Source organism: Vipera ursinii (genome assembly GCF_947247035.1).
Source record: "Vipera ursinii genome assembly, chromosome: 1".
Taxonomy (NCBI): domain Eukaryota; kingdom Metazoa; phylum Chordata; class Lepidosauria; order Squamata; family Viperidae; genus Vipera; species Vipera ursinii.
In genome coordinates, this window is record NC_139512.1 from 330,371,011 (window position 1) to 330,385,236 (window position 14,226).

General features: G+C 42.1%; 1 long non-coding RNA gene across 1 annotated transcript; it reads left to right on the forward strand.

The window, feature by feature from the left end:
• Window positions 1-2,163: 2,163 nt before the first annotated feature.
• LOC310637856 lies at window positions 2,164-13,993 on the forward strand. Its single transcript, XR_014491983.1, has 3 exons — window positions 2,164-2,272; window positions 11,579-11,708; window positions 13,953-13,993. It is a non-coding gene; the product is annotated as an uncharacterized lncRNA (long non-coding RNA).
• The last annotated feature ends 233 nt before the right edge of the window (window positions 13,994-14,226 follow it).

A 14,226-nucleotide genomic window follows, 5' to 3' on the forward strand; every position in this document is an offset into this window, starting at 1 on the left:
TGGCAACTTGCAGGAGGGACTTTGCAATAGCAATAGGTTTCTGTCCTCTTTTGCTTCAACTGCCATTCTCTCAAAACCTCTGGAGAATGCTATAAATCAGGGTCCGCAGCTTTCACGTGAAAGCCCTGGGTGTTCAGCATATTGGAAAGGTACCAGTTGATGAAAGTTTGGTGGATATTATTTAAAAACAATGCAAAAGCCCATACCCACAAACTCACTCACCACACTATTCCCTTTCAGAGACTAAGCAAGGTCCCACAAAGCATAGCAAGAAAGTGCAGGTAGTCCTCGACTTACAACAACTCATTTAGTGACTGTTCAAAGTTACAACAGCACTGAAAAATGTGACTTATGACCATTTTTCATAGTTACGACCTTTGCAGTATCCCCATGATCACGTGATCAAAATTCAGACCCTTGGCAAAAGGGTTCATATTTATGACTTTTGCTGTGTCCCGGGGTCATGGGATCCCCTTTTGCGACCTTCTGACAAGCAAAATCAAGGGGGAAGCCACATTCACTTAACACCCCAGTTACTAACTTATCAACTGCAGTGATTCACTTAATACCTGTGGCAAGAAAAGTGGTAAAATAGGGCAAAACTCACTTAGCAACAGAAATTTTGGGCTCAGTTCTGGTTGTAAGTCCAGGACTAGTAGTAAGCCCAAAGTAGTAAGCCCAAGAAGTTAAAGACAGGAAAAGAAGCACTGTTTATATGTTTCTGGTCCAAGAAAACATCACTGATTACAGCATAGCCACATGCCACGTCACACCTTCCCTCGTTCATCTCTCCTCTTAAGGTTTTCATCAACTCTATCAATCCAGAACGACTTTTGTTTTGCCCTTCCTCTCTGCCCATTCACTCTTCCATGAGCTACTTGTTCTGGGATTTGATCCTTATTCACTCTCCCTATGGGACCCAACCAATCATCAGTGGAGGTCTCTTATGGATTGCTCACTACTGAGCAGTGAATACAGATATCAGAAAAGTAAAAATCAAACTTAATGAATAGGAAAAAATATCACATTAATTAATAAAAATACTTTTGGGACAGAAATTGAGGCATCAGCAGAACACTGTTTATTTGTATTTTTGATCTTTTTGCAGTTTGCAACAAATAAATTTTGAAGAAAAGGGCACAGCTTTCAATATGTTTCATGTAAAAGTTCATATTCTCTGTGAACATTTATTTTATTTTTATTTATTTATTTTAATCTCATTTATATCCCGCCCTTCTCCGAAGACTCAGGGCGGCTTACAATTTAAGCACAAACCAATGTGCTTAGCAATAGCCTTCATTCTATGTATATGCCTGCTTATTAGCCCCCCCCCCCCCAGCGGCATTATTACAAAGTCAGCTTATTGCCCCTAACAATCTGGGTCCTCATTTTACCTACCTGGGAAGGATGGAAGGCTGAGTCAACCTTGAGCCTGGTGGGATGCGAACCTGCACTAATTGCAGGCAGCTGGTGTTACTTAAGGAGGCATTAGCCCACTGCTCCACCAAGGCTCTATACATCTAGTGATATACTTTTGTTCATTGGTTCATTTGAGGGGAGATCTGCTAGTTAAGTCCTCTTCATTTTTGTTTATTGAATTTTTTTCATCTGTTAAAGTTGAAGAGACCCCCCCCCAAAAAAAAACCCACAAAAAAAAACATTCTCTTAGATCTTGGAACCAATTTGCAGAACACGTTCAGCTTCCCAGGAAAACACTGATGCTCAGGCTTAGGGGAAGAAACCTTCTTGCAAACAAATCTGTATTTTAGGCCCTCATCTTCTTAGTGCATATCTATATTGTGACTGGATTATTAATTTAAATGTGTATTGTTATCTATTATGTGATCAAAAGATTGTTTGCTCTTACATGGGTCATAAAAAGCCTAGCATTTTTATACATATATTTTTTTTCCAATTCACAATTTCTACCCCACCAAAAATGTTGTCCACACTAACAAATTTTTTTAGGAATTGTAACACATCTAACTAAATTAGAATGACTGTTTTGTTGCTTCAAAAAGAATCGTTAGATTGGCAAACTGGAGGAAGAATTTTACAATGACTATAGGTTTCTATCCTACTTTGCTTCATCTGTCACTGTGTCACAACTTCCTAAGAATGGTATAAATTGGGGACTGCAGCTTTCCTGTGAAAACACTGGAAGAATATCCTCTCCCTTGGAAAGCTAACTGGGTTGTCCCTCCTGACTCAACTATGAAGATCCTTCATTTCTTCTTGGCTGGTCTCTCTGTGTTCCTTCTGATTTCTGCAGGTAAGGAATAAGAAGGCAGAGAGGCAGGGAGGGAAGGAAGGAAGGAAGGAAGGAAGGAAGGGAGGGAGGGAGGGAGGGAGGGAGGGAGGAAGGGAGGGAGGGAGGGAGGAAACCTCTGTCTTTGTGGACTGCCCAGTCAGATCAAAAGTCAAGAGAGTGAAATGATCTATGTACAATTAGCAACACCTTGGCCACAAACCAAGTGGGTGCCACCTTCTAATGATTCTCTATTAGGTTAATATTTGTTTTATTTTTCTTTGTATCTAAATTACTGTAAAAGAATTCTGTTTTACTCTAAATCTCTTCTTCATATCAGTGACTGGGAGACAATTATTTGGAGAGAGAGGGAGAAGGAGAGGGAGAGGGAGGGAGGGAGGGAGGGAGGGAGGGAGGGAGAGAGAGAGAGAATTTCCTCTTTGACTTGAGGAGGGAATTGCTGTGCGCAGTGGCCAGCCTTCCTTTGTATGGGGAACATTTTTACAAAGCTTCAAGACAGCATTCCATTGCAATCCCAACACAAGAAAACAGGTGGCCAGGCAGCAAGCTGTTTTTCCACCACAAAACCAAACACACTGCGAAGCAACCCTCAGTTGCAAATTGCTGATTCTTAGTGGTATACCACAGGCATCCATGCTGGAGGAAGGACCACAGGCAGGAGACTCACAAATGTTGGGGGTTACAAAAGGTTTCCACACAAGTGAAGCTTCTGTGGCACAACAGGCTCGGCTTTTTGGCGTGGAATGAAAACTGGAGATGAAATGACTTTTTTCTTCTCAAGATGAACCTGTTTGCAACAATTCTCAACCTAGAATTTTCAGTCTCCACCATCCACATATTATTTTATTGTAGAGACGGAGGTCAAGGATATGCATGTGCAGAAAACTGCCTACCTCAGTATCTTGTTTACCGCATGTCTATGAGCTCACTCCAATTAGCACCGCCAAGGAATGCCAGGAACCATCAAGATACATGAGACTCTACCCTGGCTGGGATGTTCTTAAAGATTGACAAGGAAAAACACCAATAAACAATGCTTTTGCTGTGTGCTCTTTCCTGCTTGTTAAAACTGTATAAAAGTAATAAACTCTGTGTAGGCAGACAGACATTTTGGACACCCTGCGATGACTGGTCTCTGAATCCCACATTTGATACAGTAAACATTTACCTCTTAAGCTCAGATTTTCTAAATATAACAGCCCAGAAAAAATTATTTTATAAGTTCTGGTTCTATGAGAATTAAATTTCTCCTTAGAGCTGTGCTTCATTTGAACACAGAATTTCATGGTCTGAACATTGCAAACTTGAATTATTTCATTGCAAACTTGAATCATTCCACTTAGTATAAGTCTCAGTCTAATAATAATAATAATAATAATAATAATAATAATAATAATAATAATAATAATAATAAGAAGAAGAAGAAGAAGAAGAAGAAGAAGAAGAAGAAGAAGAAGAGGAGGAGGAGGAGGAGGAGGAGGAAGAAGAAGAAGAAGAAGAAGAAGAAGAAGAAGAAGAAGAAGAAGAAGAAGAAGAAGAAGAAGAAGAAGAAGAAGAAGAAGAAGAAGAAGAAGAAGAAGAAGAAGTTGGAAGGGACCTTGGAGGTCATCTAGTCCAACCCCCTGCTCAGGCAGGAAACCCTATACCATTTCAGACAAATGGCTGTCCAGTCTCTTCTTAAAAACTTCCAGTGTTGGAGCATTCACCACTTCTGGAGGCAGGTTGTTCCACTGGTTAGTTGTTCTAACTGTCAGGAAGTTTCTCCTTAGTTCTAGGTTGCTTCTCTCCTTGACTAGTTTCCATCTGTTGCTTCTTGTCCTGCTTTCAGGTGCTTTGGAGAATAGCTTGGCTCCCTCTTCTTTGTGGCAGCCTCTGAGATATTGGAACACTGCTATCATCTCACCCCTCACCCTTCTCTTCAATAAACTACACATACCCAATTCCAGCAACTGTTCCCTATATGTTTTAGCCTCCAGTCCCCCAATCATTTTTGTTGCTCTTCTCTGTACCCTTTCTAGAGTCTCGACATCTTTTTTACATCGTGGTGACCAAAACTGGATGCAGTATTCCAGGTGTGGCCTTACCAAGGCATTGTAAAGTGGTAGCAGTACTTCACGTGATCTTGATTCTATCCCTCTGTTAATGCAGCCTAGCACTGTGTTGGCTTTTTTGGCAGCTGCAGCACACTGCTGGCTCATATTTAAGTGATTGTCCACTAGGACTTCGAGATCCCTCTCACAGTTACTACTATTGAGCAAGGTACCACCTATACTATACTTGTGCATTTGATTTTTCCTGCCTAAATGTAGAACCTTACTTTTTTCACCATTGAATTTCATTTTGTTAGATAGTGCCCAGTGTTCGAGTCTGTCCAGATCTTCCTGTATCTTAAGCCTATCTTCTGGAGTATTGGCTATTCCTGACAGCTTGGTGTCATCTGCAAATTTGATGAGTTCCCCATCTATCCCCTCATCCAAATCATTGATGAAGATTTTGAAGAGCACTGGGCCCAGAACAGAGCCCTGGGGCACCCCACTACACACTTCCTTCCATGTAGATGCGGTTCCATTGAGGACCACACGCTGATTACGGCCTGTCAGCCAGCTACGAATCTATCTGGTGGTGATGCTATCTAACCCACATTTTTCTATCTTATCAAGTAGTAGGTTGTGATCTACTTTATCAAATGCCTTACTGAAGTCCAAGTAAATTATATCTACAGCATTCCTCTGGTCCACTAGTTTTGTCATTTGATCAAAGAATGCAATAAGATTTGTCTGGCATGATCTGTTTTTGACAAACCCATGTTGGCTTTTAGTGGTAACTTTGTTCGCATGAAGGTATTTGCTGATTTGTTGTTTGATTATCTTTTCCGGAATCTGCCCAGGTATTGAGGTCAGGCTGATAGGTCTGTAGTTTCCAGGATCTATTTTTTTCCCTTTTTTGAATATGGGGACTACATCAGCTGTCTTCCAGTCCTCTGGTAGTTCCCCAGTGCTCCAGGATCTTTGAAAAATATAGTTCAGTGGTTCTGAGATCACATCTGCCAGTTCCTTGAGAACCTTGGGATGTAATCCATCTGGTCCAGGTGATTTGAACTCGTCTAGGCTGGACAGGTGCTGTTCTATCCCAAATCTCACAAATATGAAGACAAATAAGAAAATGATGATCAATGGCATGTGGGGAGATAATGATGATGATGATGATGATGTTGATGATGGAAGGGATCTGATGATGGAAGTCACCTAGTCCAACCCCCTGCACAGGCAGGAAACCCTATTGTTCTAACTATCAGGAAATTTCTCCTTAGTTCTAGATGGCTTCTCTCTTTGGTTAGTTTCCATCCATTGCTTCTTGTCCTGCCTTCAGGTGCTTTGGAGAACAGATTGGCTCCCTCTTCTTTATAGCAACACCTTAAATATTGGAACAGTGCTATCATGTCAACCCTTGCCTTCTCTTCACCCCTCGCACACGGAACGCTGTTACAGGCCCGGGTACAGCACGGAGACGGCATTGGTCGCTCTGGTGAATGATCTCTGGAGGGCGCGGGACAGGGGATATTCCTCTGTCCTTGTCCTATTAGACCTCTCGGCGGCTTTCGATACCATCGACCATGGTATCTTGCTGCGGCGTCTCAGGGGACTGGGAGTGGGAGGCACAGTTCTTCAGTGGTTCTCCTCCTATCTCCTGGGACGCTCGCAGTCGGTGTTGGCAGGGGGGCAGAGATCGGCCCCTAGGTCTCTCGTTTGTGGAGTTCCTCAGGGGTCGGTTCTCTCGCCTCTCCTGTTCAACATCTACATGAAACCGCTGGGTGAGATCATTCGTGGTTTTGGAGTTGGGTATCATCAATATGCCGATGATACCCAACTTTTCTTTTCGACCCCAAACCACCCCAGTGATGCCCTCGCTGTGATGTCCCGTTGCCTGGAGGCGGTTCGGGTCTGGATGGGGAGGAACAGACTTCAACTCAACCCTGACAAGACTGAGTGGCTGTGCATTCCGGCATCCCGGGACATTCAAAATGTTCCATCTCTTTCTATGGGGGGTGAGCTCTTACCCCCCGTGGATAGGGCTCGCAACTTGGGAGTCCTCCTAGATTCACGGCTAACCCTGGAAGACCATATAGTGGCCGTGACTAGGGGGGCTTTCGCCCAGGTTCGCCTGGTGCACCAGTTGCGGCCCTATCTGGACCGGGATGCCCTGTGCACGGTCACTCATGCGCTCGTGACCTCTCGCCTTGACTACTGTAATGCTCTCTACATGGGGCTTCCCTTGAAGACCACTCGGAGGCTCCAGCTGGTACAGAATGCGGCCGCGAGAGTTGTCTTGGGAGTTTCCCGGTACTCCCATGTTACACCTTTGCTCCGCGAGCTGCATTGGCTACCAGTTGTCTTCCGGGTGAGGTTCAAGGTCTTGGTTATGATCTTCAAGTCCTTACATGGCATGGGTCCGGGTTACCTCAGGGACCACCTGCTGCCGGCGTCAACTCCCCTCCGCCCTGTGCGCTCCCACAGAGAGGGCCTCCTCAGGGTGCCTCCGGTCAGAGAATGCCGACTGGTGGCCCCCAGGGGGAGGGCCTTCTCTGTGGGCACTCCGGCACTTTGGAATCAACTGCCGGTGGAGCTCCGGATGACATCTGACCTCCGAACCTTCCGTCGCGGCCTGAAGACCCATTTATTCGAATTAGCTGGTCTGGCCTGATGGGGGAATATTTGGGTTTTTAAAATAGTTGTTTTTTATTATTGTATTATTGTTTTTATTTGGGCATTGGTTTAATCTTATTTTAACTTTTGTATCGTAATTATATATGCCCTGTGAACCGCCCTGAGTCCCCAGGGAGAAGGGCGGTATATAAATTAAATAAAACCTAAAACCTAAACCTTCCCACCGTAGTGGTCCCTATTTTTCTACTTGCATTTTTACGTGCTTTCGAACTGCTAGGTTGGCAGAAGCTGGGACGAGTAACAGGCACTCACTCTGTTACGCGGCACTCGGGATTTGATCCGCCAAACTGCCGATCTTCTGATCGACAAGCTCAGCGTCTTAACCCACTGAGCCACCACGTCCCTAAATTGTAGTTACAAGAGAGCAAAACCTGGTTGTAGATTAGGAAAAAAATTACTAACAAGAAGAGCAGTTTAACCAAATGGCAATATGGAAACAATTGCATAATTTAAAGATATTCATTCTTTAAAGAAATAAGAAAAATAATAAAACTGTTTAGTATTTCTTCAGAAACAAAATTAGGAATGGAGAAAAAAGTAATGTCTTTATATGAGAAATAATAGCTGCCGGTTTCCACCAGAAGATGGCATCAAGCATTTCTTTAGCTAGACACTATGAGGACTAGCTTTGTTCCTGAAATCATCTGGAGGGCCAATGGGGCAATTTGAATGGCATTATCACACCATCCAGTTAATAGGTATTGTGGCTGTTTCTCAAAGCATCGAACGTATTGGAAGGATGCCAGCTCATGGAAGCCTGGTGAATATTATGTAAAACAGAGTAAACGTACATACCCACAAAGATACTTACCAGACTATTCCCTGTCAGAGTAAACACTGGCCCACAAAGCACTGAAAAATAGTAAGCCCAAGAAATGAAAGAAAGGAAAGGAAACACACTCCACACGTTTTGGTCCCTATAAACCATCTCTGAGGTCCACCACCACCACCTCCCATGGTGATGTGTGGGTGAGTTTGGGGTGGGGGAGAAAATGTGTTTTTAAGATCCTTTTAAAGTAAATGGTTAAGGTATGTCCTGATAGTGAGACTGTGGAGTCACAAGGGATTATAGGCCCCTTAATCGGGTGCCTCCTCCCAATTAACAGGCTGTTCAGAAATTGGGTCCCCAAACATCCTGTTTTCCTGCAGAAAACTCTGAATTCTTTGTGCAATACTTGATAAAGAATATCCTTCTGCCTTTGAGGCCTGCCACGTCAGATCAAAAGAAAAGTGAGATGGTCTATGTATTGCCAGCAACTCCTTGACTACAAACCAAGAAGGTGTTACCTCCTCATGGCCACCGCGTCCCTAAATTGTAGTTACAAGAGGGCAAAACCTGGTTGTAGATTAGGAAAAAAAATTACTAACAAGAACAGCAGTTTAACCAAATGGCAATATGGAAACAATTGCATAATTTAAAGATATTCATTCTTTAAAGAAATAAGAAAAATAATAAAACTGTTTAGTATTTCTTCAGAAGGGACGCGGTGGCTCAGTGGGTTAGGACGCTGAGCTTGTCGATCAGAAGGTCGGCAGTTTGACGGGTCGAATCCCGAGTGCCGCGTAACAGAGTGAGCGCCTGTTACTCGTCCCAGCTTCTGCCAACCTAGCAGTTCAAAACCACGTAAAAATGCAAGTAGAAAAATAGGGACCACTATGGTGGGAAGGTAACAGCGTTCCGTGCGCCTTTGGTGTCTAGTCATGCCGGCCACATGACCACGGAGATGTCCTCGGACAAGTGCTGGCTCTTTGGCTTTGAAACGGAGGTGAGCACCGGCCCCTAGAGTCGGAAATGACTAGCACGCATGTGCGGGGGAACCTTTACCTTTACCTTATTTCTTCAGAAACAAAATTAGGAATGGAGAAAAAAGAAACGTCTTTATATGAGAATAGCTGCCGGTTTCCACTAGAAGATGGCATCAAGCATTTTTTTAGCTAGACACTATGAGGACTAGCTTTGTTCCTGAAATCATCTGAAGGGCCAATGGGGCAATTTGAATGGCATTATCACACCATCCAATTAATAAGTATTGTGGCTGTTTCTCAAAGCATCGAGCGCATTGGAAGGATGCCAGCTCATGCAAGCCTGGTGAATATTATGTAAAACAGAGTAAACATACATACCCACAAAGGTACTTACCAGACTATTCCCTGTCAGAGTAAACACTGGCCCACAAAGCACTGAAAAATAGTAAGCCCAAGAAATGAAAGAAAGGAAAGGAAACACACTCCACACATTTTGGTCCCTATAAACCATCTCTGATGTCCACTACCACCACCACCACCCATGTCATAAGTACCCTTTTGTTTTTTACACTTATTCCCTTATTCTCCCTTTAAAGTTTTTATCAATTCCATCCAACTAGAACTATCATTTTTCATCCGCTTCCTCTCCGCCCGTTCATTCTTCAATAAGATACTTGGTTTGGGATTTAATCCTCAATCGTTCGTTCTCCCTATGAACGAAACCTTAATTAAGCCTTAATCTGCACAGCTATATTTGGTATGCCGGTCTGACAGCCGCGGATAGGAAAGTATTACAGAGGGTAGTGAGCACAGCACAAGACATTGTGGGCTGTTCCCTGACACCACTGGATGACATCGCCAGGGCTCGTTGCCTTGGAAGAGTGAGGAAGATTCTCAGGGATGACTCACACCCTGGACGGTATCTCTTTACTCTCCTACCATCCGGTAGGAGATATAGGAATATAGCCAGCCGTACCAACAGGCTGAAGAATAGCTTTTATCCGTGGGCTGTTAGGCTTTTGAATGGGATGTAATCTTATGCAGAGTTGACTTGGGAGGCCGGTGTGTGGTGTAGTTGGTTCACATAGTGTGGTGGGATGGAGGGTTTGTTGTCACTGTGTGTTGGAGGGAGAGAGCACAGGGGGAGGCTCAGGTAATCTCAATGTAGACATGTTGTACTTTGACAATAAAGGTTTATTATTATTATTATTATTATTATTATTATTATTATTATTATTATTATTATTATTATTATTTATAAAGCTTCAAGAGAGCAGTCCATCCCAACAAAAGGAACCAGACTGGACAGGCAGCAAACTGTTTTTCTACCACAAAACTAACCAGTGTGCAAAGCAAAACTCAGTTGTGGGTTGCTAATTTTTAGTGGCAAACCACAGGTATCCATGCTGGAGGAAGGACCACATGCTTGAGAAATACAAATTTTGGGGTTGCAAAATGTTTCCACACAAGTGAAGCTGTCAACGCTGCTAACATTGGATGTTTTTGCATTGACAACAGATGGAGATGTAGCCATTTTCTTCTTTTCACTTTTAGAGTTAGATGATGCTGGGGAGGGGGGGATGTGCATGAGAGTCCAGCTAGACATAATAACACTGAACCTAGCATGAGAACCAGAGTTGTTGAAATAAAAGATGATAAAGAATTGACAGGCTGGAGAGCTGGAGAGGAAGCCCGTGCTTCAAACTAATTGGGGAATGTGATTTATGACTGTTAATTGGAGGAGGGAATTGTGCTTTGATAGTATGTGCTCAGGGGAGGGGAATTCAATTTTTGGCTTTGATTATATTAGTGCCTATGTTATGCTACTCAAATAAAGATTCTTTAAGGTAAACAATGTCTCAAAGTTCTTGGATGAGTCCCATCTGTCGGAACCATGACAGAAGCTTCCAAGGACAACAGGCTTTTTGGCTCCAATAAACTGGAATGAGAATTGGAGATGAATTTTTCCTCTTAAGATCCCAGGAATTCTGGGACATCTAGTTTAATATATTTGAAGATCACCCAGCTTGGTCTGCTGATGAGTGTTTCAACAATTAAAGCTGTTTCCCAGAACACAGAGTTGCTGCATGATAATATTTTAACAGCAGAGATACTAGCCACCTCCTGGGGAAACTCTAGCTCTGTATTTCCTGCATTAAATGGAGGTTTGAACTAAACAGGTCTCCACAGCCCTCCAATATTACGCCATAAAGGAAGAGAAAAATCCTATCTTTTATCTAGTTGAAACAACACCATCCTTAAGGAAAAGGGAGTTTGTCAGCTGACTTTAGCAATAATAATATTTATGGATGATTAAAAATCTTTAGCAACAAGATCCCAAAGAAAACCCCTGCTCCTATTTCATCTCAAGCAGAGTGACCATGCTTAATGGCCACAAAATGCTGAACATATTGTACATTTTGGGAAGAGGAGAGAAAATGGGGTAAAGGGGTGAAAGAGAACTAGTATGAAGCATCTTGGTGGAGGGCAGGCTTCACTGAGTTTAAGTACTGCATCTTTCAACATTCTGTCTTTCTGTCTGTCTGTCTGTCTGAAGTCTTTCCTGATTCCCCCTCAGTGGCTGTAGGCCATAGGCAGCTCCTCAGATGCCACTGGGAGCCTCATTCATAGTGGGAGAGAATGACATTTTCTTATTTGCCTTCCTATTTGTGAGATTTGCCTACATTTTCCAACATTCTGCAAACATTTTGTTGCAACCTCACTGATCATTCTTCTGATTCTTATCCATGTTAATAAATATTCAGCTTGCTTCTTACCTTTCTTTGGCTTTCTGTCAACAGTGAATTCTTTTTAAATACGTCTCTCCACTTCTGTGCAGGATTCGCCTCCAAGAAACCTAAAACCAGGAGGGAATGCCACCTGCAAAATGGTACTTGCAAATGGTTAAAGTGCAAATATCCCTTCAGAGAACATGGAAAATGTGGTATTCGGAAACGTTGTTGCATCAGGTAATTTTTTTCTAATCAATTGACAGATCCTATAAGTTGTCAGGGAATAAAAGGTTTCTTCCTAAATCTCCTTGGGAACAGTGAACATATTCCTAAGTATAAGAGACTTTGATTTATTTGTATAAAATATGCATTAATGTTCAAAGTGAGAAAATTTCCAGTTTCCCATATATCAGATAGTTGATAGAGAGATGATAGATAGATAGATAGATAGATAGATAGATAGATAGATAGATAGATAGATAGATAGATACATAGAAAGATAGAAAAAAACAGGGTAAGCAACAGGGTAGAACCGGTTCCAGGAAGGGCATTCCATTCCATTCCATTCCATTCCATTCCATTCCATTCCACTATTCTATTCTATTCTATTCTATTCTATTCTATTCTATTCTATTCTATTCTATTCTAGTTCTATTCTATTCTATTCTATTCTATTCTATTCTATTCTATGTAGAGTAGCCAATTTGCCTTAGAGTGGCCAATCTGCTTCAACAGAATGGTCCTTTGCAACCTCAAAGGAAGGTAGCAGGGTAGGCAAGTAGCAAATTGTATCTCCACCACAAAACTAATCATCGTGCAAAGCAAACCTCAGTTGCCAGTTGCTAACTCTTAGCAGCAGATGACAAGCATGCATGGTACAGGAAGGGCCACACACTTGAGACACACATATTTTGGGGTTACAAAGGATTTCCTGAAGGCAAAGCTTCCATGGCACAACAAGCTTGACTTTTTGGCTCCAATAACCTAAAATGAAAACTGGAGATGAAATTATTTCTTTTTTCACTTAAGATGAACCTGTTTGCAAACATTCTGAGCCTGGACTTTTCCATCTCCATCTTCCACACGTTAATTGATGCTATAAATGTCTACAATATCTTTTCCACCACATCAAAATTATTTCATAGAGGGGGACTCCAATTCCCTGAGAATTCTCTTTCTCCTTTGCTACATACCTTCTACAGCCATCATTCAGACAAAAAAAAAAGATGGGCTGTGTGTCATTTGAACACAGATAATCAAATATTGCAAAATATGACTTTTTTAAAAAAAATCATTCTCCCAGGTATTACAGTCTCCTCTTAAAAACTTCAAAAATATGAAGGCATAGGTCAGAAATAAGAAAATGCCATACTCTCCTACTATGGATGAGGGAGGCTGGCAATGGCATGTGAGAAGCTGCATCTGGCCTATAATCACTGAGAGGGAGGCAGAAAAGAGAATATCCCAACTCGGTATCCTGAAAGGTTGAATCCAACTGAGAATAGACTGGCCAGGAACTCTGGGAGTTGTAGTTTAACATATTTGAACAGCACCCAGCTTGGCTTGCTGGTCAGTGCTTCAACAATGAAAGCTGTTTCTCAGAGAACAGAGTCATTACTCACCTTTAGACTTTCTGCATTAAGCAGAGGGTTGAACTAAATAGTTCTCCACAACTCTCCAATTTTATGCCACAAAAGAAGAGAAAATCCTTTATTTTACAGAATTATAGAGTTGGAAGAGAACTTGGAGGCCCTTTAGTCCAACCCGCTGCTCAAGCAGGAGAACCCTGTACCATTTCGGACAAATGGTTGTCCAATCTCTTCTTAAAAACTTCCAGTGTTGGAGTATTCAAAATTTCTGGAGGCAAATTGTTTTACCAATTAATTGTTCTAACTGTTAGGAAATTTCTCCTTAATTCCAGGTTGCTTCTCTCCTTGATTAGTTTCCATCCATTGCATCATGTCCTGCCTTCAGATGCTTTGGACAATAGGTTGATTTCCCCCACCCCCACCACCTTCTTTGTGCCACAAACAATGCCATGCTTAAAGGAGAGCAATTTGTCAGCTGACTTTGCCAATGCTAACATTTGTGGATGATTAAAAAAATCATCATTTCATCTCAAACCAGGCCTTCTGTTCATAGTTCAGTCTCAGACTCTGGCTTACCTTCCCCAGGTAGACACTTCCAAATGCTCCCCACATTCCTGGCGTAGTTCAACAATGGTTATAATTCTGGAGATTGGACAGAGAGGTCAATTGAAATAGGCAGCATGTGTGGTAATAAAACAAAAACAGTGTTCCCCATTATAGTTTTTCAGCTCAACCCAATTTGAAAATGTGGTCCTCATCAAGCTAAAAAAGAAATGCTTGGACCTCAACCTTAAAGCATCTGAAGTTACTCCTAAAAGTTAAATCGTCATGAACATAATGTTTTTCTTGTTTAACTTTCTGCTCATTGTTTTAATTTGCTTGTATCATTCAGTTCACAATTCCCAGGAGAAAATCCTATTGGAGACAACTCACCATCTGTCTTCTGAAACATCTGAGAAGTCTTCTTGGTTTGAGAGCCTGAATCCTGACTTTTCCCTTCCAGAATAGAATAGTGCTCTGTCTCCAAACTGCCTTGGCCTTCAATTAAAGTTGCCTGCTTTGCAAAGATTTTTATGAGTTCTTGCATTTAAAACCAAAATAAATAAAGCATTCTTGCTATTTTCAGCATTCAAAATGAAAGATTGTTGCTAATATGTATTTATAGG